Source organism: Oratosquilla oratoria, chromosome 31, assembly GCF_046742065.1.
Source record: "Oratosquilla oratoria isolate Oo_2021 chromosome 31, ASM4674206v1, whole genome shotgun sequence".
Classification (NCBI taxonomy): domain Eukaryota; kingdom Metazoa; phylum Arthropoda; class Malacostraca; order Stomatopoda; family Squillidae; genus Oratosquilla; species Oratosquilla oratoria.
In genome coordinates, this window is record NC_134807.1 from 2,876,605 (window position 1) to 2,903,449 (window position 26,845).

General features: G+C 43.7%; 1 protein-coding gene across 6 annotated transcripts in view; it reads right to left on the reverse strand.

Annotated features, from left to right (window-relative positions):
- Positions 1–26,845, reverse strand: part of LOC143041405 (uncharacterized) — a 435,186-nt gene that overhangs the window by 394,261 nt on the left and 14,080 nt on the right. The gene's annotated exons all lie outside the window — the stretch shown is intronic.

A 26,845-nucleotide genomic window follows, 5' to 3' on the forward strand; every position in this document is an offset into this window, starting at 1 on the left:
AGTATTCTCAGTAAGATCGTATTGTCTTACTTCCGAGTAAAAGTAGATTTAAACTCACGGCTACGGTAGACATCTCTTTCAGCATTTGGTTCGTTTCGTTGAGTCACTCCTTTCGTTTCCTTGCTTCCTTTGGCTTCGTTCCGTTACAGTAGAGATGAAAAAAATCCTTTCTCACTGCATAGACGTTCTCTCTCTCACTCACTCTCCCCGTCTATATCTCTCTGTCTGTGTATTTCTGTCTGTATGTCTCTGTCTGTTTCACTCTCTGTCCGACTGTCTGTGTCTCTCTCTCAATTTGTCTCTCTTTCTGTCCGACTGTCTCTCTCACTGTCTCTCATTTTGTCTCACTCTCCCTGTCTATCTCTGTCCGACTCTGTCTCTCTCTTACTTTGTCTCTCACTCTCCCTGTCTGTCTGTCTGTGTGTCTCACTGTCTCACTCTCACTTTGTCTCACTCTGTGTCTCTTACTGTCTCACTTCCTTACTCTGTTTCTCTCTCTCAATCTGCCTCTCACTCTCTTTCTCCGACAATTTTTAAGAAAACGGACTTAGTCAGATTGTGTTGCACACATAAGGAATAAGAGCTTAGCGTCACAAAGGCTGACGACAAACGTCACCATACCAGGAAAGGAATCCAGTAAAAAAAAATAATAATAATAATATAAATAAATAAAAATAAATAAACAAATAAAAACGCCCCACAGGGAAAAAACAGCAATCTTAAATCACAAATCTTAATACAGAGGACCACACGAATGATTGAAAAACGAACGAAAAGAAATATTAACAATACAGAGTAACGACCCGGCACTGTAAGAAACACAAGGAAGTGTTTAGGCTAGGTATAGAAAACGGGAAGGGGGCAAGATAAAAACATACATATACCAAAGGCTTTTTCCCTCCTTACAATGGAGGTAGCCAAAGTCAAAGGCATAATTCCACGTCCACCTATTTCATCCCCCACCTATTCCACTCCCATCCACCACCCTTCCCTCCCTCCCTCCCTCTTTTCTTGGCTCCTCCAGGATGACGGGTCACTCCTGCATCTCGCCCGTTGCCCTGGGTCAGAAGCAATGCAGCGAGACACAGCACATCCACAGCAAGATTAATGAATGTTGAATATAATCCTGAGATCGACGTAATGTTTAGGTTAAGGAAGTTTACGAAAGGAGAAGGAAGGCAAGGTAATTAATTGCTTATCAAGTTTAATGCAGAGTGTGAAGGAGTGTCTAGGTTTGGTAGGTATAAGACAGGAGGGGCAAGGCGAGATGAATGAAAACTGAATATAATGCCAACAGAATGAACGAGTGGTTATGTAAAAAAGAAACAATAAAAACAATAATAATAATAATAATAAAAATAAAAAAGGGGGGGAAGAGTAAGGTAAATAAAAATTCAATATAATGCCAAGACTGAAGGAATGGTTAAGTTGGGTAAGTATAAGAAAGGAGGGGTGCAAGATGGATGAAAATTGAATATTATGCCGACAGACTGTAGAAAGGTATGGTTGGGTCAGGGAACTTTAAGAAAGAAGACAAGACGAGGGAAATGATCATTAGATCTAACGCAAGCAGAGACAGAGGGGCTGTTTAGTTTAGGTAGGTATAGAAAGGGGAAGGAGGAGAGTGAATGAAAATTTAATATAACGCAGAGACTGAGGGAGTGGTTAACTTAGGTAAGTATAGTAAAGGAGGAGCAACAACGAAAACGGAATATAATGGAAAACATACTGAAAAAAGTGTTAAGGTTGGGTGTAAAAACGGGGGATAGACGTAAATTAAAACTTAATATAATACTAACAGACTGATGTAGTGTTTAGGTTTGGTGAATTTATCAAAGGGGAAAGTGGGGAGGGGGGGGGTTTGCAAGGTCAAACTTGATTAAACTTAACGTAAACAGTGACGTGGGTTGAGGCAGATAGTAAGGACTATTGGACCCTTCCGCCGGCCTTCCTGACGCCGCTGGACTGATCGATAGGGGGGGGGAGGGGGGCAAATATCATCATCGTGGCGCCGCGCCGTGGCTATTGGGGGGGGGCGAATGGGGGGGGATTACTCACTCCAAAGGCCCCAAACGTGACGCTGTCCTGGGATGGATCACGAAAGATCTTGGGGGAGGGGGGGGGCGATGGGGCAATGTAGCAAGAGGGAGGAGGGAGAGAGTGAGGGAGAGGTGGGAGGGAGAGGTACGAGGGAGTTGTGGGAGGGAGAGGTACGAGGGAATTGTAGGAGGGAGAGTAGTGAGAGGAGGGAGTGAGGGAGATGTGGGAGGGAGAGGAGGGAGTGAGGGAGATGTGGGAGGGAGGGAGGGAAGGAGGGAGGAGGGGAGGAGGGAGGGGAGAGGATGGGGAGGGGGGATGGGAGGAGGGAGAGGATGGGGAGGGAAGAGGGGAGGAGAGGAGGGAGGGAGGAGAGGAGGGGAGGAGGAGGGGTGGAGAGGAGAGGAGGGGAGGGAGGAGGGGAGGGGGGGAGAGGATGGGGAGGGAGGAGGGGAGGATAGGAGGGGAGGAGGGGGAGGAGAGGAGGGGAGGGGAGGAGGGGAGGAGAAGAGAGGAAGGGAGGAGAGGAGGGAGGGGAGGGAAAGGTGAGAAGGAGGAGGAGGACATTATCAGTTATAACCTGGTGTGTATGCTTGTGTGTGTGTGTGTGTGTGTGTGTGTGTGTGTGTGTGTGTGTGTGTGTGTGTATACGTGTGAGAGAGAGGTATTAACCATGGTCTTTGGACCACGTGTTGGACTCATGATCGACATCTATTACTCTCCCAGATGAGAGCTCAGAACTCATAGGTGTGTGTATGTGTGTGTGTGTGTGTGTGTGTGTGTGTGTGTGTGTGTGTGTGTGTGTGTGTACTGGGTGGAGCGAGACCCAATCACCGGACGATCTTCCAGATAAAAAAAGTCGTCCACTCACCAGTGCTTCTGTCCTTAAAGACGACATCGCGCCAAAGAAATAGATCCACACAGGTAACAAAAAGATAGCAGAAGTTAAAAGTGATCAGCAATTCATTTTACTTTATTCATTTATCTATCTATTTATATATATATATATATATATATATATATATATATATATACGTGTATATATATATATATATATATATTGACGAGATAAACACCATATGAGGACGGAGCCTTTATTTGTACGACGTTTCGCTTATTACAGCTTTTTCAAGTACAAGTTGAGATACAAATGCTTGAGATTAAATAAGGGGAAAGGAGGGAACGGGGAGAGAAAAAAAGGGGGGGGAAGGAAGAGGAGGAGCAGGAGGAGGAGGAGGAGGAGAAGGGGGGATTGGTCTCCGATCATAAAGAAGGCTGTGTGACTCTGATCCGCTAGGGGTGTCCCTCAAGCCGTCAGCCGATAAGGTATCAAAATGAAGAGAAGAAAAAAATAGGATCCACTGCAGGACCGTCTGCCTATCCCACGGGCTACGAGACAGCCTCTGTAACACCTTGTAACGTTTTTTTCAAGTCCAAACCTGCTCGCTACAACGACTCGTCTTTAAGACTTTTATTCTGGCTAGCGTCTGGCCATTTCATTCGGCTGTGGGCAACGTCACGTGATGCTGATGTCATAAGCGTTGCCTGCAAGTTACCCGACAGGAAACCCTCAACCCCATAGTAACCGGCAACAGTCCTTGGGTTCTCCCATAAAGCTCTCCGAGAAAGAACTTTAATCTTCTGTTTGTGTTGCACGAGACGATCAGTCGCCGGTTTCCGGCTCTCATGAAGACGACAGACGGCTCTTGTGCACAGTCCGGTGACCGTACGCCAACCCCTTGGGGCTGCACCTGCAGACGGGAGCGAGCTACCCGGCTGGACGTGTTTCCAAAATGCCGGGAGACGCCTCTCTCCGACGTCCTTCTTGCCAATACCCGTCACGGGTCTTGTGCGTTGTGATGAAGAGGTAAAAATGGCTGAGCGGGTTAGGGCGTCGTTACATGCGGCGAAGGTCCAGGGGGATGGCGGTTCGAACCCTGCCACCGGCGAAGCTGAACCAAGGGAATTATGGTTCATTAAATTCCACGCTACAAAGCCCTCTGTGAGGGGCACCGTCCTAGCCTTCCGATAGGAGGGAGTTTGTGACGTTAAAACATGCCACCACTTTGGACACGAAATTCTCCTCACTTGTTCTGCTTGAAAGCAAACCAGCGAAGTGGACCGTGAAATGATGAGGAGAATGGCCTTCAACTGGTGCCCAATTGCGTTGCCCCTGGTCTCGAAACTCTCAGTAACTCTGTTGGTATGAATATACATCACCGCTTTTGGATACTATGTTCCTAACCTCAGACAACACAAGTACTGCAAAGAAGAATATAAGATTCTTACGAAATAATGAAAATATAAAATTCTTACGAAATAATAAAAATATATAAAGTTCTTACGAAATAATAAAAAGATGAGATTCTTACGAAATGATAAAAAAGTTCTTACGAAATAATAACAATATATGATTCTTACGAAATAATAAAAATAAAAAATTCTTACGAAATAATGAAAATAACAAATCTTACGAAACAATAAAAATATAATATTCTTACGAAATAATAAAAATAAAAAATTCTTACGAAATAATAAAAACACAAAATTCTTACGAAATAATGATATTGCATTTCCGCAAAAACATAGGACCCTCCAAGACTGAGGTAATGCATGTATAATGAATTCTTTAAGACATGGCTGTTGCCGAGTGCATCACCTTTGCCCTACGTATAGGGAGAGCCACGGCAAGTTCCCGTTACCAGTACTAACGAGGTGGGGTCGATACCCTACGGACAAGGAAGAGAAGTGAAATTTCAGATTTCACCTCAAATTCTGTCGAGTTCATGCTACTTTCGCTCCGTGTAAACAAATTATTTCGAGGGAACTGCCCATCTCCTGTGGGCCAGTGGCTTTCAACGTGTGGTCCATTGTCCACTAAGAGGTCACACTGTTTCACAATGGGATCCGCGACCCTAAAACTAGTGGGAGTTAGTGGATGCTTAGCGATTTAATTCAGTGTTGATGTGGTCTCCAGGAGGGCTGAAGAACAGAACTCCATAAGTATGACGACACACGAGATGAACCCCAGCTATACAAAATCAGATTCTCGACAAACAGAACCCCATAAGTATGAGGACACACAAGAAGATACAGATCCCCAGCTATACAAAATCAGATTCTCGACAAACAGAACCCCATAAGTATGAGGACACACAAGAAGATACAGATCCCCAGCTATACAAAATCAGATTCTCGACAAACAGAACCCCATAAGTATGAGGACACACATGAAGATAGAGATCCCCAGCTATACAAAATCAGATTCTCGACAAGCGAAAATGGGCTTACACGGACCCAAGAATACAACTTGTACACAAAATTAATAGATCTTCATATCACGTTACCATAATTCAAATAAACTCGTGAGCTGTCAACAGACAACACCGGATAACCAAAATAATTCAAGCCTTCCAAAGTCTAACACTTTATCCTCTCCTAAACAGAACGATTCATGTTTAAACTATGCGCCTTTCGAGTATTACAAAGGCTACTGTCCTTCGACAAAGGGCTTTTCATGGTCCTCTGGCCTTGGTAAGACTATTACGAAGGATAATACCAAGTTCTCAAGTAGAACAAGAGTTCACCCAAAAGCTGAAGATGAGGCTAATGCTGCCACGAAAACAAACAGCAGCCATGATGGTCATGGTACAACTTTGTATACGACAGTTTCGGTGAAAATAACCCGGATATACACGCGGAGGCCGCGCGAGTCCCAGACAATGACTCGACTAATCCGGTTCTGTGACCTGAACGGTCCCGTCCCGCCACGTCCCACCATTCTTTGCCGGACGATTAAACTTCAGGTGCAGTTGGGTCAATCTGGTTAGGTTGGATTAGCTTTTATGCGAATAAGATTTCATGATAATCGAACAAAACGTCTTCTGACCTCTTCACTACCATGCCACATTTTGAACCTTCTTCCTGGATGTCAGACGACTTTATTCAGTTGCGGCCTGGTTGTATCTGGCCAGCTTTGATAAATTACAAATAATTACATTAATTATAATAATAATAATAATAATAATAATAATAATAGTAATAATAACAAGAACAATAAATCGCTTTCCGTTAGCCTGCGCATTTGTTCCCCCAACGCGCATGCGCCAACGCCTTTTCGCGGGAAACTCAAGCCTTCGATTTGGTTCCAATGCCTCCCGCCACTGAATCTGCATTGTCTGTGTCGCCTCAGTAACCCTTTCACTCACTCGTGGTTAAGACCCAAAGCTCTTCAGCCACTTAGCCGAAGCTGCCACCTCCATCTGCTTGATTCACACTGCCGCCAGGCGATTCTAATCCCAGCCGTTAAGTAAATTAAATTGTATACAAATTCTTCCGGCACAGTGGGTCATTTCTATGCGGCAGAGGTGGGAATGGTGGGAGAGCACAAGATCTAAGAATATAAGGTCTAACCACTTCCGACCGAATTTCGACGTCACCTGGCTGTTCAAAGTGGGGTTAGCTATAGCTGGGAGAGCAGACGCCGGACTGACGTGCCTCTCGATCAATCGACAGCCCCCCCACCCTCTCTCCCCCCTACCTCGCTCTCATCCTCTCGTGAGGAAGAAGCCCAAAATGAGATAATTTATTTCTCGATAAAAGTATAGTTTGTTACCATCCTTAATAGACCCTTACATTGCAAGAGAGGGAATTTTTTTTCCATCTGGACAAAATCACCTAGGGAAATTTGTTTCCCTTGGCTTAATAAAACTGTTTTGCAGCAACCAGATCAAGTGTAATACGTGGACTGTAATGACAAGGTATAATTCAGGAGGGAGTGAACACGAGGGGACGTCCTAGGATGAGGTGGATGGATGGGGGGTGAAGGAGGCTTTGGGGAAGAGGGGAATGTCTGTTGAGGAAGGACGGGAGAGGACAGAAGACGGGTGAATGGAGAATGGTTGTATATGGATGATGTTGTGATGCATGAGGTGGAATGGGCGGGGGGATGGGGGGGGGGGTGAGGTAGTATGTGTGAGCAAAATTTGACGCAGCCCGAAGGGATTTCTCCCCGTCTTCTCCTTTTATGCATGGGGGGACGGAGAGGGGGGGTCGCCGATTTAATGAAGCGGCCTTGGTGTGGATGTGCTGTGCTGTGTCTTGCGACACTGCTTCTGATCCAGGGCAGTGGAAAAGGTGCAGGGATGACCCATCATCCAGGAGGTACTAAGATAAGAGGGAGGGTGGAGGGGTGTGGAGTGTATTCAGGGATGGAATGGGTGGGAATGATTTTATGCCTTTTCCTTTTTGGCTACCTCCCTTGTAAGGGGGAAAAAGCCTTGGTATATGTATGTATGTATGTATGTATAATTCAGGATCAAGTACACGTTTTCTTTCGCTTTATGTCGCACAAATCATGTCACATCCCCCGGGGAAGAGGAGACCGTGTACCATTCCCCTGAGGCAGAGGTCATATTTCTGAGAGGGCACAAAGAAAATGGGAACAACTGAAGCTTCTCTTGATAGCTTACTATGATTGATATCATATCAATTGTGCAGGTCACAGTTTGCGAAGGAAAAGCTTCTGTAATACCGGCAATAAAGTGGCAGAGGTGAATTACAAATCATAACAAGTCAATATAAATATAACACAAATATAGATGAATGAAGATATACAAAAAATGAACGAGTTTTTAAAATGAAAACCAGATATTCAGCAGACCTCGAGACCAACAAGAATGACGTCATGTTCCAGTAATACTGAAGACGACAAACCGTGAATATCAAGTCACATGCGCACGCACGCACGCACGCACGCACACGGTGTCAGTGAACATCGTAAAAGCCAAGAGACTTGCATTCGTAATGAACCCGATTTTCAGGAAACAAAATTATTTAACAAAAAAATGACTATCCCGTTTGAATACGAATCATATAGCTCATAAATATGCTTCAACTTCTTGTTGAAGGTCATCGGTTAATCTAGTAAACATTCTACAACCAACTAAAATTCTACTTCTACTTAAAAGTCTTGCATCACCATTAACAAAGAATTATACAAAGCATATTACTAAATACAGTTTAATTATATTTTTATTTTCGCTTTTATATTGACATTATTGGAAGCTATTATTTTTTACGTATTTTAGTTTGTATTTTTTTTTTTGGGGGGGAGGGTCATAACATTACTATTTCTACACAATAAACAAATAAACAAGAGCAAAATGTAACATAACAGATTCTTCCTACTATTTTCAAGCGAACCCAAGTTATCGACACAAGAATCCATAAAATTAAGGAAATCACGCGTTCCTTCACATATCCCCTACTTATGAAATGCTGTTTTTATGCCTCCTATAGAGCACACCACCACCAAATAGAACCGTCAATCACCCACAGTTGAAACTAGGTGCCCCCCTCCCGCCCCCCAGGGATTCATGAAGTTCAAGCGAATATATAACGCAATACCCACCGGACGGCCGTTCCAAGTTCATATCAGTGACCGTTATTGTCAGCTCTTCCGGGTTGGCGTCCATACGTCATATATCAATATTCACTACACTTTATACTTACATATACTTCCACTTCTACCACCACCACACATACCAGCATAAACAAAACAATCCCATCGAGAGAAACGACAGACTAGCAGTGTATCAAGGCTTCAAATAGGTGTGGTCATGGCTTTTTCAGTGTCCAGTCCATCAATATCAGTAGCATTGAAGGGTAACGAGGTATGGGTTGGGGTGTGGTCGGTGGTGAGTTGGGTGGAGAGAGTGGGTTGTTCTGAAGGTGATGATGGCGTCGTAGAGATGGGTGTGTGTAGACTTGGGGGTGGGGGAGGCGAGAGGTACGAGGGGGCAGAAGGGTAGGGCGGGAGGATGGGAGGGAGGGGTGGGCTACAAGGAAGTAAAAGAGGTGTTAAAGGGGAGGCGCTGGGTAAATGAAAAAGCGGTTTGGAGGGAGGGAGGGAGTGCTGTGGATGGAGTTTGCTGGTGTGGGAGGGGAGGTAAGGATGAAGGACTGGGACAAATGGTGCTGATACCTCATATGGAAGGATGGGCGGTGTGGAGGGAGAGTATGTGGAGAGAACGCATGGACGGCTCCTGCCTACGCGATGGCGGGAGTTGTTGGCGCGCAAACGTCGTGACGTCAGGACGCCAACGATCGAGGCGTGATATCATTGGGGGCTCGAGTCAATGACGTCAAGTCGACTGCTTCGGTAGATCGGCGTTATGGCATGCGGCAAGGTAGAAGGCAGAGTTGCCAGGCTTTATCTAATTTAATCATTCGTCCATTTCACCCATTCAGTCCCGTGACGCGCAAATGATTAGAGCGCCGACTTGAAACAAGTTTCGATTAACAGACCTCCAACATTTTGCTTTGATTCTGGAAATGTAGGATTTCTAGTTCTTCCGCTACAGTGATGCCGTCATTTGACACCTCAATATTTTTTTCTTTTTCAGTTGAAGTTGTGGGTGTATGTGTTGAGGCATCACCCCTCAACATACATTGTTCACCTACCCACCCTGTGACGTCATATCGATTTTGTTTTGAGAAAATATTAGAAGATTCTATCACAACTAGTTGTATTGATAAAGCATACTAACTGAAAAAGACTTCCGTCTGAAAATGATGATAATAATGATAATAATAATAATAATAATAACAATAACAACAATGATAATGATAAACAACAGTAATAATAATAATAATAACAATAATAATAATGGGATTGTCTTTGCACTGAAAGAACACTATCTCAATTAAATAATTTCGAAACGATTCCACCTTTTAAAGCACTTGCTCATACAGACGGCTAGACATTGTGGTGGTGGGTGGGAATGGAGTAAGGGTAGCCACAGCTTCTGGCGTGGTCTTAACTAAAGAGGCTATGCCGTGTCCTGCTGTGAAGCTGTCTATCAACGGGGGAAACTTCAAAGGTTAAGCGTCTATACGCTCAAGAATCTCTGCCAGGTAACCTTGGTATCTCGCTGGAAGCGCGGCTAGAGGAAGGATGAGGGTATAGACAGTGATGTTCTGGGTAGGGTGGATTGAGATGAAGAGGGTGGGGGTTGAATTAATAGGAGTTGTGCCGATGGGGGAAGGGTGGAGGGGGAGGAAGTTGGAAGGGTGGGGGGATGGGGAGGAGTGTATACAACACCACAGAGGTGTTGCTACGTGTTCAAGGTAATCCGCTTTGATCAACTGTCTCATGCAAAAACGTCCCCTCTCCAAGTTCTGAATCCTACGCTACCCTCCCCCTTCCCTCCCCCTTCCTGCTTCTCTCGACCCACCCCACCCATCGCCTCTATCCCCCCCTCCCCCCCTTGCCTCCACCCATCCCTCGTCTCACTCCCCAAACTTACCTGCCTCATTCTTTTACCACCTGTTCCTTCCAAGCCTTATAGTATATCTGTCAATCTCCACTCTTCTCTTCCTATTAACGTCTTTCCCCTCTCCTCAACTTTCTCTCCTCGGTACTTTTACTCCTCTCATTCTCCCCCCCCTCTCTCTCTCTTTTATCCGTTTCTCTCTTTCTCTCTACATCTCTCTTTATCTCCCTCTTTCTCGGTCTTTCTCTCTCTTGTTTTCATATTTCTCTCTTTTCTCTCTCCCTTCTCATAGATGCCTCTTGCCTTCCCGCCCGTCCCCTCTTTCTCATTTTCTCCCTCCTTTCTTTTTCTCTCTCTTCCCCTCCCCGCCCCACTTCTCTCTCACTATAGGGGCGTTCCTGTGAAGGGTGGACTCGACTCTCGTCACGCAATCGACTCGTTTGTTGCCACCGCCATGATTTCCTTTATCGGTTCACTACACACACTTGCACGCCATACCCTCCCCTCCCCCCTTTCCCCCTCCTCTCCCCCCACCCCACGAGAGATGACGTGCAGCCAATGGGGGGGGGGAGGACAAATCTGGGGAACCCCCCACCCCCAACCACTCCCTCCAGATGACAGGCAATCAGGGCGTATGCATCTGGGGGGAGATCCTGGGGGGGGTGAATATTTTAGTGTTTAACTTGAGTTTCTATCCTTTGGAACTAAATCGCGCCGAAGAGGGATTATAAACGGAGAGATACAAGGAGGGAATTATGATAAAAATAAATAAAATAAATAGATAAATAAATATATATTTATATAAATAAATAAACTAATTAAAAAGATAAACAATTCCAGTTTCCTCAATTCAACCTCATTTAGAATCGCCACAATTCCTTTACAGTGGTAATTATTTCACCATTTTAAGAACATGAGAACATTAGAATGGAGACTGCAAGAGACCATAAGGTCTACACTAGGCAGTCCCATGTCCCTATCGATAAAGTTATCTTTTCTTAAAACAACCAATTCTTTCAGTATTCACTACATGGTTACTAAATCTATACGGAGTGGGCAAGACAAGAGATTGCAAGAGACCATAAGGCCTACACTAGGTAGTCCCTTACCGCATGTCATCCCTATCCATAGTTATCTTATCTTTTCCTAAAACAACCAATTGTCTCAGCGTTCACTAAAAAAAAAAAAAAATCTTATATAAATCCTTGGAAGGGAAAGATTTATACAAGGAAAGAATTTTTTTAAGAATAACACCGTAATATTCTTGCAGTGGTATTCATTAAATATCTGTTTCCTTGTATATATATTTCTCTTCCAAGGATTTATATAAGATTTATGTTAGGATTTTTTTTTAGGAATGCCACCGTAACTCTATTCCATTTGTTAACTACTGTTAGGTAAACCAGTTCCTTCCTATTTCCTTCTTGATACTAAACCTAGACATCGTAGTTAACCGATATAAAATGAATATAAAAATCCGTTTGAAAGTTTTTTTATGATTAATTGTTTATTTTATACTATTTTTCATTTTTACTTATTATTATTTATTTATTTATTTATTGGTACCAGACATTCGTGTCCTGAACACCAATCATTGTTGGAATTTTGTAACCGCCAGATTTATCAAATGCCACCAGATCATCGTATTAACTTAAACTCGTTTATCAAACTCCCAAAGCAGAGTAACCACAAACAGGATTAGGTCCCAAGAAACATTTTTTTCTCGAAAATTATTAATCCGTGACTGCTTAGCTGTAAATAATTATTTCCTTTGAAATACATACAAAATATATGAAGTATGTCTTAACCCAACATTAAATAAATAATTATTTCATTTGACATACTCGTATATATAAAGTGTATTGAACAAGTTGTTTAACCCAGTATGGAGTGTATAATAATTCCACTTGAAATATATACAAAATGTATTGAATATGTTTCAATACAATATTGCGTCTCTCATCTGACAATGAGTAAATCCTTCATGGTCCCCTACAGGACCTTCACTCTATCCCTTGAAGGACGATACAGCCTCAGTACTATAGTGGCAAACATTTTCCCAATTTCTCCCCCATTTTGAATTAACCTCCTGTGAGCCATAATATATATATATATATATATATATATATATATATATATATATATATATATATATATATACACGGCATATTGAAAATGTTGTCCGACATAATTTTGATGAACATCAACACAGGGGGAAAACACTGAATCTTAATTTCTACCGTTTAGTTCACGAATGAACTTTAAAAAATTTGGATATAGAAAACGGTGATGGAAGCTTAAGGGACTAACGGATTTATCTTGTGTGTGTGTGTGTGTGTGTGTGTGTGTGTGTGTGTGTGTGTGTATGTGTGTGTGTATATATATATATATATATATATATATATATATATATATATATATACATATACACATACACAAGCTGCCCACTTTTATGTTTCAATAACAAAGGACGCGGAAGTGTGATTACGATTTCCCTTTTCATCACAAATCCTTTTGTTTCCGTTCGACTATTGGATGGGAAGCCGGCTGTGAAATAAAATGAAAAGAAAATAAAGAAAAAGAAGAAAGAAACGTCCATCTGTTTTCCTTTTCACAAAACTTCTGAGCCTTTCTCAGGCCTTTTCACACACACACACACACACACACACACACACACACACACACACACACACACACACACACACAAAAAAAAAAGTGGTAGCGTTCGCGGCTGCCACTACGGCTGTCCGAGTTCGAATCCCGCCCGGGGTTGAAATAATTTCAGTATCGCTGCGCTTCGAGTCGTTACTCCAACTCTCGTGTTTAATAAGAACAATGAAATCAATCCAAGGACAAGTATCAGCCGTTACATACGTGAAAAGGACAATTTTATATCGGGACCCGTTTGTTTTCGACCTAAACAAAGGCTAAGATATAAATAGAAGTAAATATATAATTTTATATAAATACAAAAAAGTGGGTGCTTGCAGGTCTGATGGTGATAAAAAAAAGGGAGGGGGGTCATATAGGATAGTTTGGGGATTGTTGTTATACAGTAAGGAAAGCAAGGAGAATGAAAATGTGTCCTGAGTAATTGGTAACTGTGTATAAAGACAAAACGAAGATTGTGTGCGGAAGGACAGTTGTCACGGTACTACGAGGTATGTTCAATAAGCAATCAGAAAATGTCAGGCGAGACATTAAATATGATTTGATCAAAATATTACTTCATGGTGAAGTACACATACATATATTCTATAAAATGACTAACTGGCAACTTTATATATTTGTAGGTCTGAGTGCAGCGGTGAACGTGGTGGACCCAGTCTGATTCGGTTTGCCGATCTGTGAACACTTGTCAAGACGCAGGGAGAATTGGGATGTGAAGGATCCCAAAGAGGAAAATCCTAAACTTTTTTGCTTGTTTACGAAGTTTGATGTGGGATACAAGGAAGGACAAAGTCAAGATGGCGGCACGCTAGGTCTTTCTCGCTAGCATGCTACTTGCTTTTGCTACTCGCTTTAATTTTTGCTATCCAAAGTGATTAACATGCTACTGACTTTTGCTACTAGTTTTAATTTTTGCTATCCAAAGGGAAGGGAAAAGGAAGGGAAAAGGAGAAAGGGAAGGGGAGGAAAGAGATAAAGGGAAGAGGAGGAAAGGGAGAAAGGGAAGGGAAGGAAAGGGAGAAAGGGAGAAAGGGAAGGAAAGGAAAGGGAGAAAGGGAAAGGGAAAGAAGTGAAAGGGAGGAAGGGAAAGGGAGGAAGGGAAAGGAAAAGAAGGGAAAAGGAGGAAGGGAAAGGAAAAGGAGGAAGGGAAAAGGAGGGAGGGGAAGGGAAAAGGAAAGAATGGGAGGAAGGGAAGGACATGAGGGAAAGGGAAAGAAGGGCAAGGGAAAGAAGGGAAAAGGAAAGAAGGGAATGGGAAAGAAGAGAAAGGGAGACAGGGAAAGGGAAGAAGAGCCTTTACTTGCCTAAGTGCCGCCCTGGGGCAGTTCTCAGTGATGCCACACCCCCCGTCCCCCCATCCCCACTTCCGCCAGATCAAATGAGCATTTGTAAACAAATGAAGAATACAATGTAGATATTTCGAGTCAAAATTAAATACTTTTTTCACGTAGACGTTTTAGCTACTGGCTTGCGAAATAACCTAAAAGATTTTAAATTTTGTGCTTAATATCCCTATGGCAGAAAGGATAAGGCGAAAAAAATCATGTTTTTGTTGACTTTTACGCCAAAAATTGTCGATTACGGTAAAATATTCAGGGCTCCTTTGACACACTTTCTTTATTATAATTATTTTGTCAGCCTTGTGGGCGGCATGTCCACACTGGAATTGCAACCCCCCTAAAAGTTCCCCCAGGGCATATGCCCCCCCTTCCTCCCCCCCCTCCACGTGAGGGCCCTGAAGGGAAGAGAGGAAAGTACTCGGTACAAGAGAAGGGACAGGACGCGAAGTGAGGAAAAAAAAAAAAAAAACGAAGAGACAATCCAACTGGAACGGAAATGATGAAGGAAATGACAAATGCGAAAATAAAAAAAAAACATAATGGAGACGTAAGAGAGTAATTGCTTCAATATCTTCTCACGGTTGCAACATTGGCTGGCTGGCTGCCTGGGTGGCGTAATCTCCCGGCAGTCAGTCAAGGGCGCATTGGCTAAGCCAATCACCCTTCCTTTCCTAGGCCTTTAAAAATTTGGTGCCAGCCCTGGAGAATAGAGAGAGAGACGGGAGAGAGAGAGAGAGAGAGAGAGAGAGAGAGAGAGAGAGAGAGAGAGAGAGAGAGAGAGAGAGAGGGAGGGAGAGGAGAGAGGGAGGGAGGGAGGAGGGGGAGAGAGAGAGAGGGAGAAAAGAGAGAGGGAGAGAGAGAGAGAGAGGGAGGGAGAGAGAGAGAGAGAGGGAGGGAGAGAGAGAGAGGGGAGGGAGAGGAAGAGAGAGAGAGAGAGAGAGAGGCGGGGGAGAGGAAGAGAGAGGCGGGGGAGAGAGAAAAAGAGGGAGAGAGAAAGAGGGAGAGAGAGAGAGAGAGAGAGAGAGAGAGAGAGAGAGAGAGAGAGCGCCAGCGCCCTGGCGAATGGAGAGATTAAAACCTAGTGTGTGTGTGTGTGTGTGTGTGTGTGTGTGTGTGTGTGTGTGTGTGTGTGAGAGAGAGAGAGAGAGAGAGAGAGAGAGAGAGAGAGAGAGAGAGAGAGAGAGAGAGAGAGAGAGAGAGAGAGAGAGAGAGAGAGAGCGAGAGAGATTAAACCCTAGTGAGGGAGAGAGAGATAGACAGATTAAAGTTCCCAACGGTGCACTCGGTATGGAAAGAAGAATCGCTTCCCTAAGTCCCACAAGGCCCCTTGGGTGCACTGTGCTCCCAACAGTTCCTTCAGGGACATGACGGTGCCCCACGAGCCTAATGGCCGACGTGGATTAGGGACGAGGAAGTGCCGAATTGGAAGGAAAAGTCCCCCCAATCGCTCTGGAGACTACTCGAGCATCTACAGACAGGAGAGGGTGTGGAGATCAAGGAAAGGACGGGGAAGGGACGGGGAGGGGAAGGGACGGGGAGGGGACCGGGGGAGTGGGAAGGTTTGTAGAGGGAAAGGTGGGGGGGGGGTTAAGAAAATGGAAGATAACTTGCTGGAAAGGTTTATGGGAAAAGAGGGGGAAGACTGTCAAGCACAGACAAAAAGAGAAATTGGAGGAGAATAAGATAAGAAGACAGAAGAGGGGGGAGACAAGAGGGGGAGGACAAAAGGGGGAAGACAGAAGAGTGTGAAGACAAGAGGGGGAGACAAGAGGGGGAGACACAAGAGGGGGAAGACAGAAGAGGGGGAGACAGGACATTGGGAGCTAGGGGGGAGGAGGGTGAGAAGTGTGTAATGGAGGAGTGGCGGGATGTATAGGGGAAGAGGGAGAAAAAATGAAGGAGTCGGGAACAGATGAATAACTGGGGGAGAGGGGGGACAAAGACGAGTAGCAAGGGGAGAGGGGGACAAAGACGAGTAGCAAGGGGAGAGGGGGGACAAAGACGAGTAGCAAGGGGAGAGGTATGCGATTGCATGGTGGGAGGGGGGAGGGGGGAGGGGGGAAATAGAAAGGGAAAGGGAAAGGGAAGAGACTTGGGAGGGAAGGGGATGGAGGGGAAGGGAGGAAAGTGGGATGGAGGGGGAGAGAGGGGAGAGGAATGGAGGGGAGAGGAATGGAGGGGAGAGGAATGGAGGGGAGAGGAATGGAGGGGAGAGGAGTGGAGGGGAGAGGAAGGGAGGGGAGAGGAATGGAGGGGAGAGGAAGGGAGGGGGAGGGGGAAGGGAGGGGAGGGGAGAGGAAGGGAGGGGAGGGGAGAGGAAGGGAGGGGAGGGGAGAGGAAGGGAGGGGAGGGGAGGAAGGGAGGGGAGGGGAGAGGAAGGGAGGGGGAGGAGGAAGGGAGGGGGAGGGGGAAGGGAGGGAAGGGAAAGGGAGGGAATGTGGGGTTGATGAGATGTTTCACGAGAAAGGCAGGGAAGAAAAAAAAGACAATGCAGGAAATACAGACTGTGTGTGTGTGTGTGTGTGTGTGTGTGTGTGTGTGTGTGTGTGTGTGTGTGTGTGTGTGTGTATTTGTGTGTGTGCGCGCGTAGGTAAGGAAAGCACTTGGAATGAAAGATAATGATCGAATCTTGATTAACACAGATCTTTTGGTTTCATGTATAGTCCACAAGACTCGTCGAATCCGCACCATATCCTAACTAATTTCCCTGGCAAAGTGGGAGTGCAGGGAATGGGGGAGTGGGGGGATTGGAGGAGTGGAGGGGAGGGTGAGGAGGTACAGGGGGCGAAGGAAAACGAGGGAGGGTAAGAAGAGGAGGAAGAGGAAGAGGAAGAAGAGGAAGTAGGAAGAGGAGTACACGAATATACATCGGAGCACGTTTTAATTATATACACATACATACGCACACACACATATATATATTTGTATATATAATATAGATATATATTACATACAATAATAATTTATATATTCAGACATATATATGCATATAAATATGAATATGCATGCATACCATTACACACACGCACTCTATATGTATATTTATACTAATATACTGTGCACACATACACAAGAAAAACCTTTTCTGAAGGACAGCCTCAGACACGTCCTGGGTACAATGTTCTGGCACTGAAAAAACCAACAGCCAATCTCGACGACGTCCAATTTTGTGTCAAAATCAATCAGTGTTCTTTTCCAATCCTTTCCACGCCAAGTACGTCGTTATAGAAAAATGTACACACAGATACGCACACACACACACGCAAGCACACACAAATATGTAGACACACACTGGAATGAAATTGTGAAAGACAACGTGCACAATATAAAGAAATACAATTTCCCTTCCAGGTTATGTGAAATAAATTTGATAACGGAATACATCAAACGAGTTTAAAAAAAATCATCCCTATGAGCATAGCCTTTTTCTTTGTATTACAATTAGCCAAACACACAATTATCAGCGGAAACAATGAACGTTTTCCATATTTAAATCAAGAATTTAAGTATATAGTTAAGAGGTACATTTCTTTAAAAAAAATAAAAGAAAAACATGCATCTAATCAACAGTTATCTTAACACAAATATACGAAGGAATAACAGAACTTATATACACATACACACATGTTTTACTACAACACAGGTAGAAATAAACTCCACCAATTACATTCAAATTTTAACGACTTCCAATCACATCTGTCGACCAGAAATTCGAAATTCAATAACCTAACCATATGAACAACCACATGGTATATACCACCAACGAATCTTCACGTCGACTTGTTGGTAACTTCCTCCCCTGTTGTACTTCTCTACACAAACATACTCGTTCAAATGTATCCATCACCAATCCTCGCATACCTGAGTGCGCGCGGGGTATACTCGTGTGAACATTACCTACCGTATTCACACATTATCTTCACAAGTCTCAATTTACTATACAATATCACCAGAAACGAACGAAACCTAAAGAAAAAATTTGTTGAAATATCATAAATTCGGTACTGGAAACTACCATAATAGTAATCAAATTAAAAAGAAAATAAAAGGATCAGAAATTCTTTCGTGTTGTCACACGATGCGCGCCAAGATGAACAGACCTTCTCACCCCCCTACTAGCCCCGCCTCCCTACCTCCCGCACCAGGAAGGCACAACGGGAACAACCCACGCTCCCTCACCCTCCACTCACAAAAAGAGCAAAGATTCCCCATACCTTCTGAACCAGAGAGACCCACCTAGCTACAGCCACAAACTGGATGCATATAAGGACCCTTCCCCTTCCTGTACCTACTCTATAACCAAGAAGACAGTCTGGGCGACAAAAAACCCTAATACAATGCATCTACTTACGTATTCAGAAAGATACATCTCCCAGAACACTTGCATGTTGTAGAACCAGAATTCCTGTCACACCCAGAGCACAAGGGTCACTCTCCTCTTCCCCCAGGAGACAAGCTTCACCTGGGAACACCCCCCCACCACCCTCCCAGGGTCATGATGCACCAGGTAAGCTTCTTGCGCGCCACAAAAGGAGACGAGATTTATGTGTTGTGCAGGGCTGCCAACATAAACGCGGGCGGGAAATTCTTTCCACATCAGAATCTGAGACTGAAAACGAGAACTAACATAACCTATTCATAGGGAAGGGAATTTCATAACACGCCTTGAAGAATGTCATGTCAAAGGAATCTATCTTGCCGTTTTTCATCCTCGGAGGAAAACTACAGTTATACCACACTAGCTACAATCCCGTGCTGTTGGCAGCCCTGCAGTATTGTGTCGGTCATTCTCGGAAGCCCTTCGTGTTTGTTGAATGGAAATAAGCGAAGTGAAAAATGCACATAAACAATGATAATAATAAGCCTTGAACTAACCATAACCCTGGCCTTGCCGATCAAGGGCAAAGAAAAACAAAGAAAATTATGATAACGACTAGTAGCCATGAGTTAGCAAAAACACAAGATAAGTTTTTTCGATATTTCTCGATTCTTGGTCGGTGGAAATAACATTAAATGTGTTGTTATCAATTTATTTATTCGCGTTCAATTTATTTGTTTCTCTGTTTATCTTATTTGTCCATTTATTTTATCTATTCATTGCTTTGCCTAACGGACCTCGTCACCAAGTAACGCTATTTTATCAAATTTTCTGAAGCGTCCATTTGACAAATAAATGAAAACTTCAATAACCCTGACGATGTCGGAAAAAGTTTTAAAATATATTCATAATTTCTATTTCATCATCATTTTTTCTTCAAAGGGTACATACATTTGTAACAAATCAACGACATCAAGCACTTCGTACATACTCGTACTTCCTCTTTCCAAACAGAAATCACCTCGAAGTACCTAGCGGAGCTTTGCCCTTGCTTTCTCGCCAAATTCCATGGGGCCCTAGTGATGGTATAATGATGGTATAGTGATGTGTAATGGTACCTAGGGCATTACGATTTCATACACTGTTTGAAGTGACCCTCTGAGGATAATCAACAGCAATACATAAGCATTGGATATACAAGAAGTTCACAAACCCTGCCCTGGCGCCGACCAGAACATAAATTAAAGAGTGTCACCGTGTTTTGTCCATTGCAGGACCACTGGCCTATCCCATGGTGGACGATACTGCCTCTGCTTCACCACAAGGCTCAGGAAAAGATGCTATAAAGAACCAAATTCTATGCATAAGTTATGAGATCGATTCGTACCCTCCCTGGGAAACCATCCAATCGTATTACGCAACCTTATACCACCAATATCTTCTCTCAGTTATGAATCTACGAGATCAATTTAAGACTGTCAGAAAACGATGAACGACGAACTGGCAGGAAGAAGACGGAAAGGAAATTGAATATGGGGAAACGGAAAGGGAATAACGGAGAGACAAAGACAGAGGAAAGTGATGGAGAAGAGGAAGAAAACGGTGAAGATAGAAGTCGAAGCAGGAAAGATGAGAGGTGAGGTGAGCGGAGAAGACTTCAAGGAAGAAAAAGAAGATTTTAAAAAGACGAAAGACAATGAATAAAATAAGAATGAAAAACAAATACTTCGCTCAATGATGGTGTTTCCTTTGATACAAAAACCTTGATATAATGATAATGGTGATAATTATGGTGTTTGATGGTTATGGTCACTCGCGGATCACCAACCAACACTGTCCGAGTGGAACAGCGTCCCATAAGTAGCACCTCTCGTCATTTCACGAAGTAAATGAAAACAAATGTTATCCACGAGGTTCATTCCCGCGTAAAAGCAAGTCGCGTATGATAAAGTTCGCGGTTTTCAGATTCTGTTAAATGACCAATCTCGCGACATGGTACAATACATCTTACTCGTTCATTTGTTAACTTGGTATGTTGTCCCACGTGTAGATACATGGATCTTACAAGACTTATGAGAACTAGTGATGAGTGAGTGACGCAAGTCACTTTGACAGAAAATCACGTGACACTAAATCTGTCTTGGAACATTACATGGGGTTCCACTAATCACATTTCAAAGGATTACAAAGGAAGAGCATGGCGGCAGACCTTTTGGTCCATAACTAGGTCGGATGTGAATATATATATATATATATATATATATATATATATATATATATAAATGAATAGATAAATATACAAATAAGTAGATGATAAATAATAAACAAGTAGATAAATAATCATAATTTATAAACAAAGTAAAATAAATGGCCGGCATCACAGCATATTGCTTAGGTGTTTGTCTAAATGAATCTTAAAAATTCGACCTGTAGTATACTGCACTGCCTCTGCAGAAAGTTTATTCCATTCATTAACTACACGGCTGGAGAAATTGTTTCTACCGACTTCCAAATTAAATCTACTTCCTGACAGTTTGAGACCATTATTTCTTGCCTGATTCGCACTCAGTGTGAAAATTTCGTCACTTTTGATGTCAATTCGTTTTAGGATCTTAAGAGACCTGTATCAAATCACTCCCGAGTCTCCTCTTTACTGGAACACAACAAGAGACTTTACTTTGTCCTAGACGTGAGACGAGGAACAAACAAACATCTACGCCCAAGTGTTTGCAACGAACATAATATACACAATCGTAGGAACACTTAACACGAACTCTTAGTGTACCGTGGATCAAACAAGAGCATAGTATTCGGTTCAAGTAATACAATGCCCGAAGACTCTTTGCGTTTTGAGTGTTTCCACAGCTGTAGTCTTGAGTGTTACTTGTGAACCTGAAGACACAACTCAAGTCTTACTCTTTATGATCCAGAGTAAAATTGATTAAATATCAAAACATTATGAAATGCAGCTTCTCGTACAGCATAGAAACAGTAGTCAGACAACATAAACGAATTTAAAGATGAGTTTGACCGATGAAAACGCAGAGACGGTGCCCCACGAACATAGCTCTTCTGATTGTTGCCCTCACCATCCCACTCCTACGCAGTGGGAAGTGAGAAACCCCTGGCAAATCCCCGTCAATTGCGGCAAGCCGATGTTGGGTCGCCTCCCCGCATGGCCAGGGCTGTCAGAAACCAGCGCGACATAGCCAGCAGCTGGTCCCGGGAATCGAACTCGCGACCGCCCGCTTACAAGTTCGACACGTTATCCACAGGTGAACAGAACAATGTCAGAAATTTTGTTCGAAAATTATTAACTTCTTTAAAGTCACGCCACTCGCAAGTCGGACTCGAACCTTCGACCTTGAAAATATGAATCAACAGGCTAACCGTTGAGCCACCACATCTATCTTAAGACAACAAAGACAAAAGCAAAGACAAGAGCAACAACAAAACCAACAACAATAATATAAAAACAATAATGATAACAATAATGACGACAACAATGACAACAATAAAAACAATAACAACAAAAATAATAATAACAATATTTTACTAATATCAATAACAATAATAATAATAATAATAATAATAATAATAATAATAACAATAATAACAACAACAACAATAATAATAATAATAATAATAATAAAAGGAAAATCTACACAAACGCACGACTCGAGATATACTAAGCCGTGCCGGGTTGCGTGCTGGCAAATCCTAGAGGGAAGTTTACAAATCACAGAGAACTTCCATGCGAACCTGCCCAGACAAATGAATGATAATCTCTACGCAACCACGCAACCTAACGCGCACGGAACCGCGCACGTAACCGCGCGTGTCAGACGGCGCGCGCACGCGCATGCTCACGCTCGTAGGACAATACAAAACACTATAAAGATTCCCTGACTTGAAGTCACGAACACACGTCAGGAGGTGGGCATATATTCAATCACACAATAGGTGTGTGTGTGTGTGTGTGTGTGTGTGTGTGTGTGTGTGTGTGTGTGTGTGTTCACGTACAGTGTGGCTCATAAGGTTCCCCCGGAGAGGAGAGATAGCTAGGAGAGAGATAGAGATAGAGAGCGAGACCGAGAGACCGATAGGAGAGGAAATTGAGAGATCGAGAGACATATAGGAGAGGGGAGATAATGAGAAGGGGGGGAGGGAGGGAGGGAGAGAGAGAGAGAGAGAGAGAGAGAGAGAGAGAGAGAGAGAGGAGAGAGAGGAGAGAGAAGGAGAGAGAAGGAGGAGAGGGACAGAGATAGGAGAGGAGAGAGGTAGAAATGGAAGTTAGTTGGTGTAAGATTATCGACAAACAAACACGACCGACGCCACGACCACCTTGCCACAGGATAACAACAAGACAAAACCTCGGACAGAGTCTTACACCTTCATTAAGTCTACGAAATCAAGACATCACTCCCTATGCGCCGGCACGCGCGGACTCGAACCACACCCGAGGTGCAGAAAACACTGCACCACTGGCGCAGTGAACAAGGAGCAAAGCACTGTAGCTTTGCCAAGCACACTGATTTCATTTCGTAGGGCTTCCCCGGACAGCAAAATATGATCCGGAGTTGTCTTGCCCGCCCGGAGTGTCTGGAATAAACTTCCTGCAGAGGCAGTGCAATGTAGTTCAGGTCGAAGCTTTAAGATTCGTTTAGATAAACACCTAAGCAAGATGCTGTAATGACTGCCATTTATTTTATATTATTTGTTTGTTATCATTTGCTTGTTTATTATCATTTGCTTGATCTTTATTTATTATTAGTTATCTGTCAATCTATTATTATTTACTATTTACCTGCTTGTTTATTATTTAACTATACCTATGCATTTATTTATTATCTATACTATTATAATTTATTTATTTTTCTTTTATTTATTTATTTATCATTATTATTTTTTTTCCGCATCCGACCTAGTTACGGACCAAAAGGTCTCCTGTCGGCATGCTCTGCCTTTGTAATCCTTTGTAAGAGCTTCTGGCACCTACTGTACCATCCGTGAGATGTACAAGTGCCAGATCAGGTCGTGATATTTATTGTACAGTCACCACCTTAAGTTCTGTAGACTCTATTCAACTAATACAACTTCAGCTGAGGGAGAGGGACACACACACACACACACACACACACACACACACACACACACACACACACAGAGTGATTCACCATTGTCTTGGATCACGTGTTGGACTCGTGATCGACAGCTACTATCCTCCCGGACGAGAGCTCAGAGTTCATGTATGACCGATCTATAGGTAATGCTGTGACCTGACACACACAAGCGCGCGTCCAACTCCCCGCCCACGAGAGTTGGAGTAACACCCCGCAGCGAAGCGATACTGAAATTATTTCAGCCCTGGGGGGGATTCGAACTCGGACCGCTGAGTTGGCAGTTGCGAACGCTATCACTGCGCCACCGAGCCGTGTGTGTGTGTACGTGTGTAAACAAGACAGAACATATAGCCTAAACAAGTGTCAAACGCCATTTGTCTTTCACAAATTACAAAAATAATTCGCACCTAGGTGGTGATGGATATGGAGCTGCCTAGTGTAGGCCTTATGGTCTCTTGCAGTCTCCTTCACTCTTATGTTCTTTCTCGTATCAGAATGAAAATCTGCCCCATGATACGACACTCGTCACAACAAAGATCACGAACAAATACACCCAACATATACGAAAATACATACCGAGTGTGGAGTTATGCAAACAGTGCAAATCGCTCTATCTACAAACAACCCCACCCACTCCCAAAGTCCTCTGGCCTCAAACAGTATACGAACATGACAGAAACAGTCCAGAAACATGACAGGAACAGGGCCTTTGACTGTGGAAGAGGAGGAGGGGGAGGAGGAAGAGGAGGAAGGGAGGGGAAGGGGGGGAGGGGAAGGGGGGAGGGAAAGGAAGGGGAAGGGGGGAGGGGAAGGGGGGGGAAGGGGAGTGGGAGGAAGGGGGGAGGGGAAGGGGGAGGAAGGGGCGAGGGGGAGGAAGGGGGAGGAACGGGGGGAATGGGAGGAATGGGGAGGGGAGGAAGGGGGGAGGGGGAGGAAGGGGGAGAGGGAGGAAGGGGGAGGGGGAGGAACGGGGGGAAAGGGAGGAACGGGAGGAGGGGAGGAAGGGGGGAGGGGGAGGAAGGGGGGAGGGGGAGGAAGGGGGGAGGGGGAGGAAGGGGGGAGGGGGAGGAAAGGGGGAGGGGTAGGAAGGGGGAGGGGGAGGAAGGGGGGAGGGGGAGGAAGGGGGTGGAGAGGGGGAAGGGGGAGGGGGAAGGGGGAGGAAGGGGGAGGGGAAGGGGGAGGAAGGGGGAGGGGAAGGGGGAGGAAGGGGGAGGAAGGGGGAGGGGAAGGGGAGGAGAGCGGGAGAAGAGAAAGAATGGGGGGGGGGGGTGCAGTCATGCAACAGAAAGACTTTATCGATCAAAACTGCAATTCTATTACGCGTGTGGCTCTCCCAGCTGAAAGAAATCACCTGTCGTCCACAATAATAATAATAATAATAATAATAATAATACGTCGCTGGACTGAAGGACGTCCTGCATCAGTTCTAAGAAAGAATAAGCCGAAAACCCGGCACTGCCAGGACGAGTGAAGCCCAGGGCTTATAAAATAATAAAGTATAAGAGGCTGGTAGAAAAGAAGGTAGAACGTGGGGTAGAAGACGGATGTTACATTTCATGTGTTAGGTGTTTATGAAACATGTTTAAAAAATATATATATATATAGCGAGCGAGCGAGCTGCCAAGTCAGGTTTCCGCTTTGTGTAGGTAATAAAAATTGTATTTAAAAATATTATCCGGGGGCTCGAGTGAAATGCTGACATAGTACTCCTTTGCAACCCAAGTGAGATATACAGACTCGAGATTGTTAGTAAACGATATTGCCATATAGGCTTGTAACAACGAATCTGATTGGCGGAAGGGTGGAGGAGGAGAAAATTCAATTGGCTCACGATTGTAAGGTCACGCCCTTTGGGGAGGATCTTATATATAAAATTTAAGATCATTGGACTATAGAAATCGCTACGTCGCTTTGGAGCGCGCTGTACAAGAACTAACTGTAGAAAGATACAGAAGAAATAAGGTTGTGTTACTAAGTACGAGTGAGGAACGACTACACGAGTTAAGCAATCGACTCAAATCGACATTATCAACTAAGAAGGTAAAAATTACTTGTGATTTATCTGTAACTATAGTTAGGATGACCACGAAAGTTCTCCGTCATGAGGTTATTACGAGATTATTTGGTTATTATGAGGTTATTTGTTGGAACTGCAAATACTTGGGTCATGATTAGCACCGCTGTAGAAAGCCACATTTCTGTTTGGAGGAGAAAATGCAATTGGTTCACGATTGTAAAGTCCCCTATGGTGAGGATCTTGAATATAAAGTTAAAGATCATTGGGCTAAAAAAAAAAAAAAAAAAAAAATCACTAGACAGAAACATTGAGTGAAGTTTCAGAGAAAAGAACCAAAACTAAGAGGGACAGACAGAGTAGAAATTGACAAAATTGAATGATTGGAGGTAACAGGACCTACCAACTAAAATATGTGAGTTGCTTTATCCCTAAGTGAAGACCAAAAGGGCGACAGGAGTCGACAGGACTAAGAGTGGGAAGAGAAGAAACGGGAGGAAACAAATAGGGGTGTACCGATTTATCGGAATCGGCAAGAATCGGCACTTTTTTTTTTACTTGAGAATCTGCATCGGCATAGGCAAAATATTGCCGATGACGAATCTAAAAAAAAAAAATAATAATAATAATAATAATAATGATAATAATAATAATAATAATAATAATAAATGAAAAAAAATAAATAATACTAAATAAAAAATGCCGATTCTTGCCGATCTCTATTAATCGGCACACCCTTAGAAACAATCAGGGAGAGAAAGTGACGATAATGGGGAAATAAAAATAGCTCGGGGCAACACTCTTAGACGAGACCAAAACAACCTTGACCCTACGTGTTAGGCCATCGTAAGCAACTGAAACTCACCTACAGCAACAAAACCGATCCACGGTCGGAACCAACTCGCCACTCGGCACACGATGCAATTCACATTGATTTGGGAAAGAATTTCCTCGACAGACAGCAACTACAAACGCTACATGCGGGCTTCGTGTTCGCCTCTTATATTCTTGTCTTTACCCGAGCTCTGCGCGCGCGCACACACACACACACACACACACACACACAC